Source organism: Oncorhynchus tshawytscha, linkage group LG34 (genome assembly GCF_018296145.1).
Source record: "Oncorhynchus tshawytscha isolate Ot180627B linkage group LG34, Otsh_v2.0, whole genome shotgun sequence".
NCBI classification, from domain to species: Eukaryota; Metazoa; Chordata; class Actinopteri; order Salmoniformes; family Salmonidae; genus Oncorhynchus; species Oncorhynchus tshawytscha.
Window position 1 is genome coordinate 179,860 of NC_056462.1, and position 22,541 is coordinate 202,400.

The window sequence follows — 22,541 nt, forward strand, 5'->3', positions numbered from 1 at the left end:
ACGCTGCATACAGTGCATTTGGAAAGTATTCAGACCCCTTGACTTCTTCCACATTTTGTTACCTTAGCCTTATTCTGAAATATTTTAAGTCATCAATCTACACACAATAGCCCATAATGACCAAGCAAAAACAGGTTTAGACAAAACATTTTTGAAATATCACATTTACATAAGTATTCAGACCCTTTTACTCAGTACTTTGAAGCACCTTTGACAGCAATTACAGCCTCGAGCCTTCTTGGGTATGACGCTACAAGCTTGGCACACCTGTCTTTGGGGAGTTCCTCCCATTCTTCATTGCAGATCCTCTCAAGCTCTGTCTGGTTGGATGGAGAGTGTTTCTGCACAGTTAATTTCAGGTCTCTCCAGAGAAGTTAGGTTGCATTCAAGTCCGGGCTCTGGCTGGGCCACTCAAGGACATTCAAAGACTTGTTCCGAAGTCACTCCTGTATTGTCTTGACTGTGTGCTCAGGGTTGTCCTGTTGGAAGGTGAACCTTCATCCCAGTCTGAGGTCCTGAGCACTCTTGAGCAGGTTTTCATCAAGGATCTCTCAGTACTTTTCTCTGTCCATCTTTCCCTCGATCCTGACTAGTCTCCCAGTCCCTGCCACTGAAAAACATCCCCACAACATGACGCTGTTACTACCATGCTTCACAGTAGGGATGGTGTCAGATTTCTTCCAGATGTGACGCTTGGCATTGAGGCCGAAGAGTTCAATCTTGGTTTCATCAGACCAGAGAACCTTGTTTCTCATGGTCAGTCCTTTAGGTGCCTTTTGGCAAACTCCTTACGGGCTGACGTGAGTCTTTTTATTGAGGAGTGGCTTCCGTCTTGCCGCTACCATAAAGGCCTGATTGGTGGGGTGCTGCAGAGATGGTTGTCCTTCTCGAACTCTGGAGCTCTGTCAGAGTGACCAATCGGGTTCTTGATCACCTCCCTGACCAAGGCCCATCTCCCCCGATTGTTCAGTTTGGCCGGGCGGCCAGCTCTAGAAAGAGTCTTGGTGGTTCCAAACTTCTTCCATTTTAGAATGGAGGCCTCTGATATTCAATGCTGCAGACATTTTTGGTACCCTTCCCCAGATATGTGCCTCGACACTCCTGTCTTGTAGCTCTACAGATAATTCATTTGACCTCATGGCTTGGTTTTTGTTCTGACATGCACTGTCAACTGTGGGACCTTTTACATAGACAGGTGTGTGCCTTTCCAAATCGGGTCCAATTAATTGAATTTACCACAGGTGGACTCGAAGTTGTAGAAACATCTCAAGGATGATCAATGGAAACAAGGCACCTGAGCTCAATTTCGAGTTTCATAGCAAAGGGTCTGAATACTTAGGTATTTTTGGTTTTCAATACATTTGCAATACATTTCTGAACTTTTTTTGCTTTGTCAATATGGGGTGTTGTGTGTAGATTGAGGTGTTTAATCCATTTTAGAATAAGGCTGTAACTGGGAAAAAAGGTAAAGGGTCTGAATACTTTCCAAATGCACTGTCATCATGACCTTTTACATGTCAATCGCATTGTGGTCCAGATTTAATCTAGGCCTTACTATCTATGACTACTGTTGGAACAAGATTGTGAATATAATTATTCAGTACGTTAAGTTTTGTCTGGTCCTAATACAACTGATCCAATAATTCCCCATGTTTGTCTATGGTCATATTTATAATTAAATGCTATGATGTTTCTCAGGTGTTACTGGTGACCTTTTTGTTGTAGTTGAAGCTCTGGTGTGTGTAACAATTTAATTTCCAATGGCCTTAGAGCCATTATAGGAAAATGTATTCATTGTATACACAGGGTACAGCGGGGTGTAAACTATGCAATGAAATGCTACTTGCAGGCTACCTCAAAAGTGCTGTGAAATATCAAGAAAGTACACATTAAAGTTACTGATGCCCAAATACACGGAATTGAACAGGAGTGAGTAGTAGCGAGCACTGATAGCACAACTTTTCAAGGTACTTGTATCTCTCATTAGTTTACATATATAGCAGTCATACACATCTGTCTGTATATAAGTGTCCTTGTACACATAAATACAGGACGGAATACATAACATTAAGCAAGGTTACAAAATTAAACAAAAAAATGTGATTTTGATTTAAGAAATTTGTTCCCAAGTATTCCCATGCATAATAGAGAGCTGTGATCGTATACAAATTTAAGCAAGGTTTGAAATTCTTTGTTTTAGTCAAACATACAGTGGGGGGAAAAAAGTACTTGATCCCCTGCTGATTTTGTACGTTTGCCCACTGACAAAGAAATGATCCGTCTATAATTTTAATGGTAGGTTTATTTGAACAGTGAGAGACAATAACAAAAATAATCCAGAAAAATGCATGTCAAAAATGTTATAAATTGATTTGCATTATAAAGGAAATAAGTATTTGACCCCCTCTCAGTGAGAAAGATTTCTGGCTCCCAGGTGTCTTTTATACAGGTAACGAGCTGAGATTAGGAGCACACTCTTAAAGGGAGTGCTCCTAATCTCAGTTTGTTACTTGTATAAAAGACACCTGTCCACAGAAGCAATCAATCAATCAGATTCCAAACTCTCCACCATGGCCACCATCACTCAGAAAACAATTGATAACACACTATGCCGTGAAGGACTGAAATCCTGCAGCGCCCGCAAGGTCCCCCTGCTCAAGAAAGCACATATACATGCCTGTCTGAAGTTTGCCAATGAACATCTGACTGATTCAGTGGACAACTGGGTGAAAGTGTTGTGGTCAGATGAGACCAAAATGGAGCTCTTTGGCATCAACTCAACTCGCCGTGTTTGAAGGAGGAGGAATGCTGCCTATGACCCCAAGAACACCATCCCCACCGTCAAACATGGAGGTGGAATCATTATGATTTGGGCGTGTTTTTCTGCTAAGGGGACAGGACAACTGCACTGCATCAAAGGGACGATGGACGGGGCCATGTACCGTCAAATCTTGGGTGAGAACCTCCTTCCCTCAGCCAGGGCATGGGTCGTGGATGGGTATTCCAGCATGACGTTGACCCAAAACACACAGCCAAGGCAACAAAGGAGTGGCTCAAGAAGAAGCACATTAAGGTCCTGGAGTGGCCTAGCCAGTCTCCAGACCTTAATCCCATAGAAAATCTGTGGAGAGAGCTGAAGGTTCGAGTTGCCAAACGTCAGCCTCGAAACCTTAATGACTTGGAGAAGATCTGCAAAGAGGAGTGGGACAAAATCCCTTCTGAGATGTGTGCAAACCTGGTGGCCAACTACAAGAAACTGTCCTCTGTGATTGCCAACAAGGGTTTTACCACCAAGTACTAAGTCATGTTTTGCAGAGGGGTCAAATACTTATTTCCCTCATTAAAATGCAAATCAATTTATAACATTTTTGACATGCATTTTTTCTGGATTTTTTTGTTGTTATTCTGTCTCACTTCAAATAAACCTACCATTAAAATTATAGACTGATCATTTCTTTGTCAGTGGGCAAATGTACAAAATCAGCAGGGGATCAAATACTTTTTTCCCCTCACTGTATCTGTTTGGGGTTTTTTGCTGTCAATTTGCCGTCTCAATTATTAGTAATTATATTCCGGCCCCCGACCATCCAATCCAGAAATATCGGCCTGCGGCTGAATCTTGTTGATGATCCCTGATATTAAGTGTGCATTCTTGACATGTAAATCTACAAATGTCTGCAGCTGAGAAATATTCAAAGTGCCTACATATTCTTGTGTACTGATACCTACATGTAATGAAGCACTGTGCAAGAAATGCATTTAAATAGCTTGAGGTAACATGTTTGCATGACAATTCTATATGTACATAATACAGAAGATATGATCTACAACAAATGTATTTGTTTTGCATTAAAACTGTCCACAGAGGTCTCTGAGAAGGTATATCACAATGAAAGAGATGGAAGTCTCACCAGAAATCTCTAACAAAATCTCAACCAGCCCCAACTGAAATATGGTCACAAAAATATATTTTATTAATTTTAGAATAATGCTGTAACGTAACAATGTGGAAAAAGTCAAGGGAGTCTGAATACTTTCCGAATGCACTGTGCATGTAATTAAACTGCGGAAATAGAACTGAGCTGATGTTCTCAGTCTTATAAGAGCTTACTTTACTTCACCACTGATAGGACAAGAGTTAAGCAAATAGGGGCAGCAAAAACTTTAAGGTCTGTCACCCAGAGCCTCATTTACCATCAGACATAATGATGGAAAAAGGAGACGGAGAGGATAACTTAAGGGTATTGGGAGCCGCTCGTGCCACACCACAATCACAGCGAACCTGGCTTAGCTAGTTAACATGCTACATGGCAAAAGAGCTAAGCTTACTCTCAAGAGTTTATCTTCAGCTTTCCTGTGACAGTTACATTCCCCAGCAAGAAAACCAAAGAATTTCGCTAGGCCTTATGTGTGATAAACTTCAAGAACTATCTGAATTGTCACTCGAGCTCCAAAAGAGAGACTGAAAAAGTATTACTGCACACAGGGCAGTCACCAGGGAAGCGAGGGAATTCAGTGCAATGGCAGAGCAGCCAGGCCGACACACAACTCAGCTAGGAGAGGGATTCAGGAGAACTCTTTCCAAGTCGTCAAACCTAATGGTGGAAGTCCAAGCGACAGAGTCCTTAATCAGAGGGAATTTTTCAAGAGTTTGGCAAGGAACATGGAGGCTAGAGTGTTCTCTCAAGGAGGACGAGCAGTGGACAATACAGGTTACAGCCAGTTCATAGAGAAGCTGAAGGTGCTTTGCCTGCAATACTGGCCGGAGGACGCAGGAGCCCTGTATGGAGAAACAGATAGAATCTCTCTACCAGCGGTTTGGCATTGACAGTCCACGTATGGTCATACTCATACGGGCCTACAGGCAGTACAGGGACACTAATGGTAATGACAAAGGATACATTCCAGATGGACGTAAAGAGCTGTTAATGACGGTCAGCACCATCCCCATCTCCAGTGCAGAATGCGAGCAGGGATTTTCTCATGGATTGCTAAAGGACACAGATGTGTCACCGACACCAGGAGCAAAACAAGAAATATGGAGGAGAAGACACATGAGAAAATGGCTGTGTTCTGGGAGGTTTTGGAAAACTAAGGTAGGAACATCTTTTTCCCTTACAAACTTGTTCTGTACTGTGACGTTAATCTGAATATGCGCTTCAAATCAAATCATTGTGATATGTTTGTTCTACTGCTACATTGATGTCTTGAAAACTATATGAAATTCGAGTCTTGTAAGCCCCACATCTATGTGTGCATATGCATGGCGGGGGTTTCTGCAGTGATGCCTAAAAATGTTGCTGGACATTGATGTCTTGAAAATTAGGCTATAAGAAATTCAGACTTGTAAAGCCCCACAGCTAAGTTAGAGTATGTGGGCATAGTATATGTTTGAGACCGGTGGCTGCGTGAGAAGTGCGCCAGTATCTCTCACATAACTAGAATGAGATTAACTTTCTATGATCTCTTTCCCTCTCTGCTCCAATAGACATGAGCCTGAACTCTCATCTCTCAAGCGTTGCACTTAACATTTATTTAGTCTCTGTCAAAGTAACCTGCCATTTCAATAATTTGCGTGGTATTGACAAAGATTCTTCCAAAGTCTCCAGTCATGTAAATTGACGTAGAATTGCATGAAATGCATTTATAAAAGGACAACATTTTCTGAACGTTATGCTACTAAAAATGTACCCCATGTGTGCAACTTCTGTAAGTGTGTCTACTCTACTGCTCTATGGCACTACGCAAATGCGATGATATGAATGCAATGCTTCATTATAAAGTATTGTTTATTTCATGCATTCCGTTATCTCAGAACTCCCCAGGTAACCCCCCTCTCATAAGAGCTGTACATATAGAAGTGGCACATTCATTGGACACTGACTCATAGATGCTATCAGAAGGTTTGTTGCCAGGAGAGGACAAGTGAAGGTTATACCTGCTCGGATAAATCAAATCAAATTAAATGTATTTGTCACATACACATGGTTTGCAGATGTTAATGTGAGTGTAGCGAAATGCTTGTGCTTCTAGTTCCGACAATGCAGTAATAACCAACGAGTAATCTAACCTAACAATTCCAAAACTACTACCTTATACACACAAGTGTAAAGGGATAAAGAATATGTACATAAAGATATATGAATGAGTGATGGTACAGAACGGCATAGGCAAGATGCAGTAGATGGTATCGAGTACAGTATATACATATGAGATGAGTAATGTAGGGTATGTAAACAAAGTGGCATAGTTTAAAGTGGCTAGTGATACATGTATTACATAAAGATGCAGTAGATGATAGAGTACAGTATATACATATACATATGAGATGAATAATGTAGGGTATGTAAACATTATATTAAGTAGCATTGTTTAAAGTGGCTAGTGATATATTTCCATCAATTCCCATTATTAAAGTGGATGGAGTTGAGTCAGTGTGTTGGCAGCAGCCACTCAATGTTAGTGGTGGCTGTTTAACAGTCTGATGGCCTTGAGATAGAAGCTGTTTTTCTGTCTCTCGGTCCCTGCTTTGATGCACCTGTACTGACCTCGCCTTCTGGATGATAGCAGGGTGAACAGGCAGTGGCTCGGGTGGTTGTTGTCCTTGATGATCTTTATGGCCTTCCTGTGACATTGGGTGGTGTAGGTGTCCTGGAGGGCAGGTAGTTTGACCCCGGTGATGCGTTGTGCAGACCTCACTACCCTCTGGAGAGCCTTACGGTTGTGGGTGGAGCAGTTGCCGTACCAGGCGGTGATACAGCCCGCCAGGATGCTCTCGATTGTGCATCTGTAGAAGTTTGTGAGTGCTTTTGGTGACAAGCCGAATTTCTTCAGCCTCCTGACCAGTCCTCTTCTGGCTGTGCCGGGTGGAGATTATAACAGAACATGTTCAAATGTTTATAGATGACCAGCAGAGTCAAATAATAATAATCACAGTGGTTGTCGAGGGTGCAACAAGTCAGCACCTCAGGTGTAAATGTCAGTTGGCTCCTTCTGTCTCTAGAGAGTAGAAAACAGCAGGTATGGGACAGGTAGCACATCCGGTGAACAGGTCAAGGTTCCATAGCCGCAGGCAGAGCAGTTGAGACTGGAGCAGCAGCACGGCCAGGTGGACTGGGGACAGTAAGGAGTCATCAGGCCAGGTAGTCCTGAGGCATGGTCTTAGGGCTCAGGTCCTCGGAGAGAAAGAAAGAGAATGAGAGAGAGAATTAGAGAGAGCATACTTAAATTCACACAGGACACCGGATAAGACAGGAGAAATACTCCAGATATAGCAGACTATCACTAGCTCCCCCTACACATAAACTACTGCAGCATAAATACTGGAGGCTGAGACAGGATAGCAGTCAATAAATCAAATGCAGTTACAAATAAATGTTACTGCAGACCTGCAGTGCAGTTCACAAGTCCAGATTCAAACATTATTTTTATTTGCTCTGCATATCTGCATTCTCTGATCTTGTGTAAAAGCCTGCATTATCTGTTGCATATTTAAACTTGGCTACAGGTTTTACTATTTACATTGTTCGCTATAGTGTTCCAACTCTAAATGCATCGCCAGTTAAGATAGGGAATAAGCCACAGTGACATCCAGTGGTGTAATGCAGGGTCAATGCCGTTTGCACACTTATCTTGCGCCAGCCTTTACTCACCCACCTATCGCAGAAAAATGCATTGAAAATATATGTTCATGTGAACAGCATTTACCTATCTCTGGTGTTTTCTCTACCTAGCATGTTAGCAGCGGTAACATAACAAAGCATTGGCCAACTCAATGCCTATTGCCTTGAGAAATATGTACCTTAAACATAAAGTCATTGGGAGCATCATATTGCAATTTTGCCAAATTGAATTTAAATTTGTTCTTGGCCTCTTAAGCCTTTTTTATTTAACCTTTATTTTAACAGGGAAGACATATTGAGCCCTGTATAATACTACATATATATATAATGTATATGTAGTATTATACAGGGCTCTATATATATATATATATACACACATTAAAATACAAAAACACAGTCATTGGCAAGCACAAATAAAACATCTTAAATATCCCAGAAATACAGTGTATTCGGAAAGTATTCAGACCCCAGCCTAATTATGAAATGGATATTAAATAGTTTTCCCCCCTCATCTATCTACACACACCCCATAATGATTAAGAAAAAACAGATTTTTAAATTTTTTTGCAATTTTATTTTAAATAAAAACCAGAAATATCACATTTACATAAGTATTCAGACCCTTTACTCAGTACTTTGTTGAAGCAATCACAGCCTCAAGTCTTCTTAGGTATGATGCTACAAGCTTGGCATAACTGTATTTGGGGAGCCACTGAAGGATATTCAGAAACTTGTCCCAAAACAATTCCTGCATTGTCTTGGCTGTGTGCTTAGGGTCGTTGTCCTGTTGGAGGATGAACCTTCGCCCCAGTCTGAGGTCCTGAGGATCTTCCTGAGCTATTCAAGATACAACATTTGGCGACAAGGAAAAATCAGAAGAAGTTTTCGGTGAGACTACAGAGTTGTATGAGTTATGAATGGTGAAACTACCGTGAGTGAATATTAGCATGCTAGTTAGCTAGGAAAGGCTAAGCTAAGTAAGTGAGAGCTATCGACGTGGGGAAGCTAGCAAATACTTCACCCTCTCTTTGGCAGCAGTGACCAGATGACAGACAGGATGGCAGGCACAGTAGGATCGGTGGCACCATCTGAAAACAAGACACAGTTGTGGGAAGAATATTGCGAAATTCTCAACCATTTTTTTGTTGCAAATGAGATCGCCGATGCGACACAGAAAAGGGCCATTCTACTGAGCTGTGTGGGTGTGCAAACCTCCATCTTGATGAGGAATTTACTGAGCCAGGCAAAGCCAGGAGATAAATTATTTGAGGACTTGGTGAGTCTACTGAAAACACATTTCAATCCTAAACCGAGTGAAATAGTACAAAGGTGAAAATTCAACTCAAGACATAGGAAACCAGAGGAAAGTGTTATTGAATATGTGGTGGAGCTAAGGAAGCTAGCACAGGACTGTAACTATGGAGACACCCTCACAGTGATGCTACGTGACAGATTAGTATGTGGGGTAGATGATAAGATACAGCGGAGCCTTTTATCTGAGGAGTTTTTGACATTTGAAACAGCGCTAAGTAAAGTGCAGGCCATTGAAGCAGCCAAAAAGAACATGAAGGATTTGAACTGCCTGAGCAACCTCTACAGGAAGTGTTAAAGAAACATGAGGAAGTGTTCAAGGATGAGTTGGGCACGTTGAAAGGATTCACAGCAAAGATACATGTATCAAGTGATGCCACACCCCGTTTCTTCAAACCAAGGTTAGTACCATTTGCAATGAAAACTAAGATAGAGGCTGAGTTAGCTCGTTGCCAGGACAACAAAATCATGGAACCAGACTGGGCAGCACCGTTAGTTCCAGTGTTAAAACCGGTACAGTGAGATTGTGTGGTGACTATAAAGTAACTGTAAACAGAGTGTCATCACTAGAACAGTACCCCATTCCTAAAATGGAGGACATGTTCACGTCCTTAGCTGGAGGAGAAAAATTCAGCAAACTAGACATGAGTCATGCTTACCAGCAGATTGTGCTAGATGAAGATTCAAAGAAATATGTCACAGTGAACGCACAAGGGACTGTTCACCTATGCCAGGTTACCCTTCCGCATCAGCTCCTGTCCCGCTATCTTCCAGTGCACTATGGAGGAGATTCTACAGGGGATTGCGCAGTGTATCTCAATGATATTCCCCTGACAGGAAGAAATGATCAGGACCACATCTGAACACTGGACAGAGTGTTACAGTGACTGGAGGAGGCTGTGCTACGCTTGAAATGGAGTAAGTGCAGCTTCATGGAGAAGGAAATGACATTTTTAGGACACAGCGTGGATGCTACTGGACAGCACAGCGTGGATGCTACTGGTATTGTCTCATCGCATGCCAGATGGGGGGGGCAATAGGGTTTGTATCATGCACTCTCACCGTTAGAGAAGAACTATTCACAACTTGATAAGGAGGGGTTACCTATCATATTCGGGTGCAGATGTTTCATAAGTATCTATATGGGAGAATGTTTGAAATCTGTACAGGCCATAAGCCTCTTATCAGTCTGTTGAATGAAATGAAAGCAGTGCCACAGATGGTATCTCCTAGAATATTGAGATGGGCAGTAACACTACGAGCATATGAGTATGTTATTACTTACAGAGCAGAGCAGGCAAGGACAATGGTAATGCAGATGCTCTCAGGCGCCTCCCTCTCCCAGAGTGTCCAAGCAGCCCACTGATGACCTCCCAGCAAATCCAGAGCTGGACAGCGAAAGATTCAGTCCTGTCGAGGGTCCGTGAGTACACACTGAGGAGGTGGCCAGATCACAATGTGGGACCAGAGTTTGCTCCATACTTACAGAGACAGAACGAGCTCAGTGTCCAGGACGGCTGTGTGCTGTGGGGAGCCCATGTCATCGTTCCAGAGAGAGGACATACAGCAATGATGGAGCAACTACATCAGAGTCATCCCGGCATGACCAGAATGAAAGGCTTTGCCAGGAGCTACATGTGGTGGACTAATATGGACTCTGACATTGAAAGGAAGGTAAAGTCATGCACCACATGTCAAGAGCAAAGGAAAGCACCTGCTAGTGCACCACTACATCCATGGGAGTGGCCCATAAGCCCTGGAAGAGGCTACACATAGATTATGCATGTCCTTTCACGGGGAAGATGTTTTTGGTGATAGTAGACGCTCACTCAAAATGGCTGGATGTATATTCAGTGAGCTCAGCTACATCTGCTGCTACCTTGGAGTGCCTCAGGAACAGTTTCAGTATTCATGGCATTCCAGAGATGATTGTTTCAGACAATGCTCAGTGTTTTCTTTGTGAGAACAGTAAGGAGCTCATGACAAAGAATGGAATCACACGTCACTTCGGCACCACACCATCCTGCATCGAATGATTTGGCAGAGAGAGCCATTCAGACGTTCAAAGAGCTAATGAAAAAGAGTGCAGGCGACTCGTTGGAGACAAAACCGAGTAGAGCGTTGGTTAGCTATCGTGTCACACCACAGTCAACCACCAGACTTTCACCGGCTGAGATGATGATGGGGGGGGAAGTTGATGTGGACGTTAGACTTTTTACACCCAGACCTAAAGAGTAAGGTTCAGGCTAAGCAAGCAGGGCGGAACATTTACCATGACAAACATGCAAAAGCTCACAGTTTTGTAGTCGGAGACTCAGTGTATACCAAGAACTTTGTGTATAGACCTAAATGGATACCAGGGCTGGTTCAAGAAATCACAGGGCCCGTGTCGTACACTGTGCAAGTGGTGATGGTAGAGGAGTACGTAGGTACGTTGATCAGCTGTTCAGCAGACAGGAAACAGATTATGCAGAGCCAGTGACAAGACAACAGAGACGAGGATAGCAGACAGGAACAGGACTATTGCAGAGCCAGTGACAGACAACAGAGACGAGGACAGCAGACAGGAACAGGACTATGCAGAGCCAGTGACAGACAACAGAGACGAGGACAGCAGACAGGAACAGGACTATGCAGAGCCAGTGACAGACAACAGAGACAAGGACAGCAGACAGGAACAGGACTATGCAGAGCCAGTGACAGACAACAGAGACGAGGACAGCAGACAGGAACAGGACTATGCAGAGCCAGTGACAGACAACAGAGACGAGGACAGCAGACAGGAACAGGACTATGCAGAGCCAGTGACAGACAACAGAGACGAGGACAGCAGACAGGAACAGGACTATGCAGAGCCAGGGGGGAGATCCAACTCTTTTAAATAATTAGAGGCCAATCTCAAAGCTGTCACCCCTGGTGAAAATACTTGAAACCCTTGTAAGTGAACAGCTAAAATAGTTTTTATTTACTAACTCTATTTTATCAATGTACCAATCGGGCTTCAGGAAGAAACATTGCACAATTACAACAGCCGTGAAGGATTTCAATGATATCACTGAAGCCATTGACAAAAAACAGCACTGTGTCTCACTTTTTCTTGATCTCTCTAAGGCTTTTGATACAGTTGATCATGCTATACTAAGGCAGAGATTGTCGAGTGTAGTTCTTTCGGAGCATGCAGTTGCATGGTTTGCTAACTATCTGTCTGATAGAACTCAGTGCACTCAATTTGATGAGCTTATGTCTGTTAAATTGTCTGTATTGAATGGTGTGCCCCAAGGCTCTGTACTTGGTCCTCTCTTATTCACTATTTATATAAATAATTTAGACAAAAATGTCCAAAATGCACAACTTCATTTTTATGCTGATGATACTGTTATTTACTGTTGTGCCTCGTCTCTTACAAAAGCTTTCCAGAACATGCAAAACTGCTTTTTCAGCTACATTTATGCCTTTACTAGACTATGGGGATATTTTATATATGAATGCTTCCGCTCAGTGTTTGAGATCAATTGACACTCTTTACCATGCCACTTTGAGATTTATTTTAAACTGCAAAACCCTTACGCACCACTGCACTTTGTATACCATGGTTGGCTGGCCTTCTCTAGTCACTCGTAGGCTTAGTCACTGATATTCTTTTATCTACAAAGCCATTTTGGGTTTATTACCTTTTTATTTGTGCATTTTTATTGTTCAGAAATGTGGTGGGTACTCTCCGTTCGCTTGACTTTATCCTGCTAACTGTTCCAAATGTCCGAACTGAATTTGGTAAAAGGGCTTTTATGTACTCTGCGCCATCGTCTTGTAACACCTTACAAAATACTTTTTAACTGGAAGAACTTGTCCCGATTGGTGATTTTAAATCACTGATGAAGGATTTTGAGGCTGATTCCCTGACCTGTCAATGTTTTTAATTTGCTGTTTTATACTCTTGTGAATTCAATGGTTTTTACTAGATTACAGGTTGTTTTTCATGTTGTCTGTCTGTAAAAAAGAAATTATGACTTGGTGCTGCCTATCTTGGCCAGGGCGCTCTTGAAAAAGAGATTTTAATCTCAATGAGCCCTTCCTGGTTAAATAAAGGCTAAATAAAATAATAATAAAAGTTCATTTTGGAGAGTTTGGAAAGTAAAGGAGATATTTTTTTTCTCATGTGCCCTTATCTCTTTGGCATCAGTAAAGTGAAGACTTATTTTATCAAATCAATTCTCTGTCATTATTATTACATTATTAAACTAATCATGTAAATGTAATTAACTAGGAAGTCGGGGCACCAAGGAAAATCTTCAGATTACAGTTGTAATTTTCCTAATATAACTTTTCAGATATTTTAATATCTGATCAATTAGTCTGCTAATGAATGAATTATTCTTTACCTCACCTTAGTCTCAATCCAAACGTCGTAAATTGTTGGTTATCTGCAACGAACCCAGTCTTTGCTATGAATCATCCACACGTCAATTGTCTTCATTATTTATTTACTAACTAACTAAATAATCACAGAAATGCAAAACAAACAAACAGTAGGTATGGTTACAAGGAAATGATAGGGACTGTTCCCTAGTGGCTAAACCGATATGGCAGCTTGGTGGACAAAAGGAGAAGTGGGTGTGGCTGAGAAGGCTGGGAAAGACAAAATACACTACACAGTTGATCATTATAATAATTGAAATGCTAATCCTTTGCACATGAACGCTCACTCATTCGGGAATAATTGCAATCAATATATATATTTACGCTCAATGATCTCTGTTGGACGTCCCTGGAGTCTTTGGTTAGAATGGATACTTCAGAGTAACATTCAGAAATGTTGTTATAGGATAGATGTTTCGGCGGTTGTCGGTCTTCGTCAACCTAAATTGTAGCTGCAGACTAGTATTGACTAATTTGCTGTTAAAAGGGTTGGAGGTCTTTTATTTCATCCTTTTTTTTAAGCATTTTTTTTTCTTCATTATTAGCCCTACAGTACAGTATTGTCCCTGATCATTTTCCTGGGCTTTCGCGTTCGGCGTAACACAGGCATCTGATGATAGTGTTTGCGAATAGCGCTGTCCGTGACCATAATCCCCAAGACTAACAGTAATTCAGTATTTTACTAAATAAACCTTCCAACCTTGATGGGCTATCAGCAGGACAATAGACTCTTACCGAGTCCACCAAATGCACTGTTTTCTAACCATATCTGGATGGATCCATAACGAATTACTATGGGAATAAATATCACTGAATAACAGAAACATTTGAATAAAGTAGGCTAATGAAGGCAACATATTGTTGCTTACTGAAACTACCGAAGTCATCCATTTGTTATAATACATATGCGTTTGTCCCAGGAGAATCTAGAACAGCCCGCTGTGTTTTACCATTGGATTTCATGAACTATGTCAAATGTAGACGACAGCCCGCAATGATTGAAACGGTTACACGTTGATAGTCACAGTCATATGTAAAACATATTTATGCAGCGTTTGGCGACGTGCATCTCCGACATCTACTAAAGATTAATTCGCCAACTGAATAATGAGGAAATTAGCAAATGATGGTGCACTGCACCCAGACCTCTTACAGAAATGCCCTAAACTGTTTTTCTGGTCTGTCCTCTCTCGAGGTTATGGCAATATTGACTCCAGATGGTATCTAGATGCAGGGAAAATTTGACTGAGAACCGAGAACAACCCCCTCTAACCGGCTGAAGTAATGGCAACAATGGCATTCACTATGGCCCTGTTCTTCACCACTTCTACCTGAAACCTGAGTCAGAGTCAGCAACCTTTTCTCTCATGAGTGTGGCATGAGTCCTGAGACAGTACATGTGGAGTGACCATCACGTCCAAACGCTTCTAATGCTGCTGGTGCACTGGTCGGAAAATGGACTAGACAGAATGGACCGTAAAGGATGGTGGTGGCAGCTCAGGTGAGACATTTGTCTGCATGGGAAAATCTGATTATTCCCCAGATATTGAAATCGAAATATTATCGAGGGCCATCCACTTTGACAGGCATGAGTTACATGTGTGCCATAGGCAGGATTAACTGTAAAACTATCTGAAGAAGAAAATGAAGAGACGCCAGAAGAATGAGTGCAGAGAGGGAGGGGGGTGGTCAACCATGCCAGTAATTGAAAGGGTTGCCCAAAATAGTTTATTTGGTGTATCAGGTTGACTTTTGGGGTCAGCACACTGGGAAATAAATAATAATTTAGTCAACAAATGCATTGAGATACCGATCTGTCATTAACATGCCACTTGCGACAGTGTAAGACGGGAAAAACGGGCCGTGCTGAGAAATGTTACTGCTGGAAATACAAGATAAATATACTGTATGTCAACGTTAGTAGCACATACTGTATATATATGTCCCCCTGTCTGCAAATATACATTTTGCTCGTGCCAGTGTGTGAGAGTCTTAAAGTTGAGAGTCTTAAATTATTTGAGTGACAGACTCAACGTGAAGCACTAGGGACTGTCATTCTAATTTTCGGGTTGGATAATTTATCAATAGTTGTAATTATGATTTTGGATAGGCGAGAAGGAGAGACAGAGCATTGTCTCTAAACTGTGAGAGCACAAAGTGAGGGGACGGTGCACTGCTCATCCTGCATGTGATTTCTGAAACGTATTAAATATTTCAACGGCCTTGTTGTAGCCTGTAGATTAGTTACAATACCTTCTCAAATGCTACTACAGCCTCATCTAGAACATGGGGTTTGTACATGTGCACAGTTATAGTGCGGAAGTTATTTTTCTAAAGCCATGTCACAGTAAGAAGTGACAGCGGCCTTGCATTTCCCTGGCATACAGTCCATTGCAGTGTGACACTTTGCCTACATGTAAAACGTTACATCATCGGACTCAAGTGAGTTGCCTTGCAGGCTAAAGCTTCCACCGACCTGGCAAATATGTCTCTGGGCATGATCATTGGACTCCTTGTCCTTCCAAGAAAAACTAACCGTGTTGTTGGCCATACACCCGGCATCTCTTGTAGAAAGGTGGCTGCCAGGAGTAGAAATGGGTACCTCTGTAGCAATTACCTGATCGACTCGTCACCCTAATGTCTCTAAGGCCTGGTATTGAAAAGTGTGTGGACGAGTGGACACATGAGATCTGCTGTCATAACTGTTATTCTGACACCAATTCAGAAATTCACAACTCTACTGCCGAGGTAATTGCCTAACGATGTCCTGAAAAGTGCATATATTTTCTGTAAAAGGGTCCTGTTTGAAGAGTATTACCTCCTCCAGACACCTTGAGCTAGCTGGAAGTTAGCCAAATGGCTATGCATGCATAATTGTGTGAAACCATATCGAAGCCAATCAAAAACCTTGGCTCCCCATTCCTCTTTTCTTCTTCTGTGGGTGTTTTGACAATTTGCAAACTAGGAGACAGGGTTTTCAAATGGCTTTACTGATTGACATAAGTCCACCTTGCATAAGAGGAGATTACCATGACTCAACGGTCACATAGAATTTTACTCTGGTCATGACCCATGACTGTCGGTGTGGCGGTAATACTGTCACCGCAACAGCCCTAGAAGCCATGCTACTAGCATCATCCCATGATTATGCATTGCCATCTCGAGACATAACGTTTATTTATTTGTGTCCTACTTATATCAATATACTCTTAACAACTTAACTTCTTTTCGATCAAATAAACCTCACAAACAAGCCATACATTTTTTGTTGACCAAATTAAACACTCTCTCATTGACTTTCACACAAAAACTCCTTGCCTGGTAGGCAAAACAACGAAAAATGCCATCTTCTGCATCTTCTTTAACGGCGGTTGACATCCAAAATGTTGCATTGCCACCCCCAACTGGACTTTCATATAAATTCATTATACTTTGTGTTACATTGTTTTTTAAATTATAATAATAATTTAAAAATGTAACAAAAAAAGTATACCAAAAAAATCGCCCAACTAACCCTACACTCCATCCCACTACTTTGACTCTATCTGCTCCTGTGGCCTGGGAGGATGGGACACCACCACTCAACACACCTAAACACTTATCTGCAGCCGGCACCACAACATCTATTTTCTGTGATTTACATTCCATTTCTGCGGTACAACCATTGCTATGAACGCTAAGAAGCCAACCTTACTGAAGCATATAATCACTCGTTGGCCTATCCCTGTGGGATGGCACAGATATACTACTCACACTTTGACCCATCATCCTCTACTTTCTTCACTGACGACAACACCTTCTGCACTACTCTGACTCTAGCCACCTCCACCTGTCTCTCTCGCACCGGACACAACCCCAGCAACATGGGCACCCCTACAGTTGACTCACACAACTTTATCCACAGAAGCTACACAATCCTCTATCCCATGCCCTCCTGCACACTTCCCACATCTTGGAATCTCCATCCTATAAACTGCTGCGACATGACCATAAAGTTTCTCTTGAAACAGAGCAGTGGATTCAGCACAAAAGCTCTAACAGGATAAAAACGCTACCTACTGAAGGGAGACAGATTTTCTGCCAAGTTGGGACTCTCTTCCTCTTCCTCTCTGTCCTCTTGAAAATAAACCAGTAAATGGACCTCCCCCCATACAATTGTAGAATTTCAATTATATTCTCCTCGCATCCTCTCTCATCACCTCCTTCTCAAAACCCATTGGATGAGAAAGCCAGAGGTTCCACCCCTCTGACCTTCTCCTTCAATGGGTTTGAGAAGGAGGCAAGGAGAGCAGAGAAAGGACTTGAGAAGTAAACTCATCAACAAAAGAAACGTCCTCTAACTGTCAACTGCGTTTATTTTCAGCAAACTTAACATGTGTAAATATTTGTATGAACATAACAGATTCAACAACTGAGACATAAACTGAACAAGTTCCACAGACATGTGACTAACAGAAATGGAATAATTTGTCCCTGAACAAAGGGGGGTTCAAAATCAAAAATAACAGTCAGTATCTGATGTGGCCACCAGCTGCATTAAGTACTGCAGTGCATCTCCTCCTCATGGACTGCACCAGATTTGACAGTTCTTGCTGCGAGATGTTACCCCACTCTTCCACCAAGGCACCTGCAAGTTTCCTGACATTTCTGGGGGGAATAGCCCTAGCCCTCACCCTCCGATCCAACAGGTCCCAGACGTGCTCAATGAGATTGAGATCCAGGCTCTTTGTTGGCCATGGCAGAACACTGAATTTCCTGTCTTGCAGGAAATCACGCATGGATGCTGGAGGGTCATGTCAGGATGAGCCTGCAGGAAGGGTACCACATGAGGGAGGAGGATGTCTTCCCTGTAATGCACAGCTTTGAGATTGCCTGCAATGACAACATGCTCAGTCCGATGATGCTGTGACACACCGCCCCAGTCCATGACGGACCATCCACCTCCAAATCAATCCCGCTCCAGAGTACAGGCCTTGGTGTAACGCTCATTCCTTCGATGATACACATGAATCCGACCATCACCCCTGGTGAGACAAAACCGCGACTCGTCAGTGAAGAGCACTTTTTGCCAGTCCTGCCTAGTCCAGCAACGGTGGGTTTGTGCCCATAGGCGATGTTGTTGACGATGATGTCTGGTGAGGACCTGCCTTACAACAGGCCTACAGGCCCTCAGTCCAGCCTCTCTCAGCCTATTGCAGACAGTCTGAGCACTGATGGAGGGATTGTGCGTTCCTGGTGTAACTTGGGGTGTTGTTGTTGCCATTCTGTACCTGTCCCGCAGGGGTGATGTTCGGATGTACCGATCCTGTGCAGGTGTAGTTACACAGGGTCTGCCACTGCGAGGACAATCAGCTGTCTATCCTGTCTCCCTGTAGCGCTGTCTTAGGCGTCTCACAGTACGGACATTGCAATTTATTGCCCTGGCCACATCTGCAGTCCTCATGCCTCCTTGCAGCATGCCTAAGGCACGTTCACACAGATGAGCAGGGACCCTGGGCATCTTTCTTTTGGTGTTTTTCAGAGTCAGTAGAAATTCCTCTTTAGTGTCCTAAGTTTTCATAACTGTGACCTTAATTGCCTACCATCTGTAAGCTGTTAGTGTCTTAACGATCGTTCCACAGGTGAATGTTCATTAATTGTTTATGGTTTTTTGAACAAGCATGGGAAACAGTGTTTAAACCCTTTACAATGAAGATCTGTGAAGTTATTTGGATTTTTACTAATTATATTTGAAAGACAGGGTCCTTAAAATGGGACTTTTCTTTTTTTGCTGAATTTATGTAATTGAGATTCTCCCAATGAAATGTTGGCGATACACTAGGCAGGTTTCCAATGACATATGAGTTATTAGAACATGGCAAATATTTGTCAATTATTGTATTTTATCCATGCTGGCTTTTGCGGGCTACCTGAGACAATAAACAGTCAATTTATTAATGCCAATTTGCCTAAATGGGTCATGGAAACACTTCACCCACCACATTTTTATTTGACACTTTAGGTGTTACTTCATTTAGTCCAGCTGTTATTATCGACACAAGATAGTTTAAAAAAAGTTTGCATAGAAAATAGATGCAACAATTGCCTTATAGGGTGCATTTCAGAGGAGGATGGTGAGAGGAGCTGTAGAAGGACAGACACATTGTAATGGGTGGAGTGGAATATATGGCACACATGTCTCCATTACATTTATTCCATTCTAAACATTACAATGAGCCAATTCTCCTGTAGCTCCTCCCACCAGCCTCCTCTGAAATGCACCCTAGAAGGCAATTGTCGCAACTATTTTCTATGCCAACTTTATAAATGTCGACAATAAAATCACTGGACAAATTAATGGAAACATAGATATTGTTGCAAGGTTACCCCCAAACACCCATATTCGTATCACAGACATTGGCCTGTTGAAGTGTGGGCATCCAACCCGTGCATGTGTGGTTCCATTTTTCCCATACATATAAATAATGAAACTTGTGAAGCTATAATGGATATTAGTCTAGGAACATCATTAATCCAGAAATGTTTGACAGGATTACAGTTGAAAACACATATTGTAGACTACTGTAGGCCAAATAATCTGTTACCTTCTAACAGGATGGCAGCACACTTCCACTTTGAAATAAGTATTGTTTTTATCAGGAACTAGTGTTGGTAATACGGCTTTAGAGTTGTCAGGACTTGCCCTCCTGGATGGAGATCAAAGGTGCCAGCTAACCAAAGGTTTCAAGAGCCCCCCTCTCTTGCGGGAGTTGGACAGTTTTTGACGGTCGTAAATACCTCGCAGGAACTCTTTCTCCCACTCTGCAGAAATGGAAATAAAAAATCCTTGTTGCAACAGAGAGAGATTTTGCAGTGCTGTAACATCAAAAGGTTGGACATTAAAATAATATTTCTAATGGAAATAATGTGGGAAATGGTTGGTGGGACTTAAGCTATAATCATATCAGTTGTTGTTTTGTGATATCGTTAAGGACGATATAATGAAATAACTATCTCTGAAAGTGTATGCATTCAAGGGGTCAGGTTGTCTAAATGTTGTAATATATTAAACTATTTGTGAGAAGATGAAATGTGATTGTATCCTTCTAAATGAGATAATGTTTTTTTATATAGACTTTTGCCAAGTCAGTAACCATGCACACGTGAGCACAGACATTGGTGCAACGTGATGGAACCGCCCTCCAAGGCAAGTGCTTAAAAGGACGCGCTGAAGAATTAACATATTAGACAGTGGCTACACGGCTGAGAAATGGTTTAAAACTAAAGACCAGTGTGACCGACAGCGTGAGCTGAAAAGTACGAAATGGTTAGAAACTCTGAAACTTTCAACAGAGAAGAAGAAATCTCTATAGACCAGTACATTGCCAGGTTGCTACTGGCATGTCTAGCTGTACCATAAATAATCAACCATTGAGACCAGTATATGGACGGTGTTGAGCCGGACGTCATGAATGGTTGGACTCTACTAGACCAGAAAATGGTAAGAATCAAACTCTCGAGTTAAGAAGGTAAAGACGACATTGGAACATTCAGTCTGCATTTGTTTAAGTACTTTAGTCTAGTAAGCTCGACCGAGGACCACCGCGAGTGTAACTTTGAAGGAACCAATCTAATGAAGACGAGAGGGGAAGAACATTTCCCTCACACCACCGTGTGGTACTCTGATGGATCCAGTCTAATGAACACTTCCAGAACAAAGAAAGCCTACTACCATAACTACTAAGTAGTTCAACCAGAGACTTACACAACCAGAGACTTCTGTCAAACTACTCTCCACAGACTCAAATGATTTCAACTGTCACGATATTCTTCCTGGGAAGAAGAGGAGGACCAAAATGTGGCGTGGTTTGTGTTCATCTTGATATTTAATGATGAAAACACTGAACACTGAAACACACTATACAAAACAATAAATGACTGTGAAGCTAAAAGAGAACTGTGATTGACACAAGCAATCAACATAGACAATCACCCACAAACAAACAGTGAAACCCAGGCTACCTAAGTATGATTCTCAATCAGAGACAACTAATGACACCTGCCTCTGATTGAGAACCATACTAGGCCGAAACATACAAATCCCCAAATCATAGAAAACAAAGACTGCCCACCCCAACTCACGCCCTGACCATACTAAATAACCATACTGGTGGGCATTCTTGGCAGTGTACTGGGAGAGGAAGGTGGTTCGATGAACTTAGGCCTACATACAGCATGGATGCCGCACCATAACCCTTCTGCAAGACAGCACACAAACTCATTCCAGACCCTGAATGTATAAGGAGTACATACTCCTTGTGCCAATTGAGTGTAGTGCCTTCCATGGAAGTGGTTTTGGCATGATTCCATATGGCAAGGGCCTACAAAATGAACACTATAGCTTTTACTGTGTAGACCGAATAAATTGCCTGAAACTAACCTGAAGGTGGTGGTATTGGACATGTCACCATCCAACGGCTTGAACTCATTGTTAACTTTTTTGGACGCCTGAGGAGCCACAGTTCCTGTAAAGTGGAACTTGTCACTGTAATCTGTGTGCACACACGCTGAGTCAGAGCAGGAGGTGGGGATGACAGCAGGTGGGGATATGGACATTAATGCCGACTGCAAGAAAAAAAAAATATTTTCAATTTGACAAGAACATGAATAAGTATGAAAATAAAGAAAGACACACACATGCTCCCAACAATTTAATGAGTAAACCTAATAACCAAAGAATATGAACAATAACATGAACTACAAAATTCTAATTGGACTACGATTGCATAAACAATTATCAGCTGTAGCCGTGATTAGGCTGTGTTAGGAAGTGATGTCACTCCTAGGAAATTATGCAATTAGAAACATTTTCTTTATGGATGTAAATGTAAATTTAACGGCATGACAATAGTAAACAATTTACTCGTTCCACGACACAGAATTGTAATTTGCCAAAGTTGATAGCTAGCCTACCATGAAGCCTTCACTTTTTCGGCAAAAGGCTACTTGAAAAAAGTCTTATCTGCAGGCGCAGATCTGGCATAAGCACTGGGTCATCATGTTTACACCATCTGATTGATAATTTAAGTGGCAAGCAAAAACAAACACACACAGTTATCCTTCAAAGTGTAATTGACATCGCTTGTGTGCATGCGCGCGCATCTCAAACGTCTTCCTTTCCTCGTCTACACTGATTCATAGTCACTAATTATG

At 42.1% G+C, this 22,541-nt stretch overlaps 1 long non-coding RNA gene across 1 annotated transcript; it reads right to left on the reverse strand.

Moving 5' to 3' along the window:
* Positions 1-19,834: 19,834 nt before the first annotated feature.
* On the reverse strand, positions 19,835-22,416 carry LOC121841826. The gene is made up of 3 exons (XR_006080780.1): positions 22,302-22,416; positions 21,769-21,953; positions 19,835-20,150 (listed from the first exon to the last, which is right to left on the reverse strand). It is a non-coding gene; the product is annotated as an uncharacterized LOC121841826 (long non-coding RNA).
* Positions 22,417-22,541: the final 125 nt, after the last annotated feature.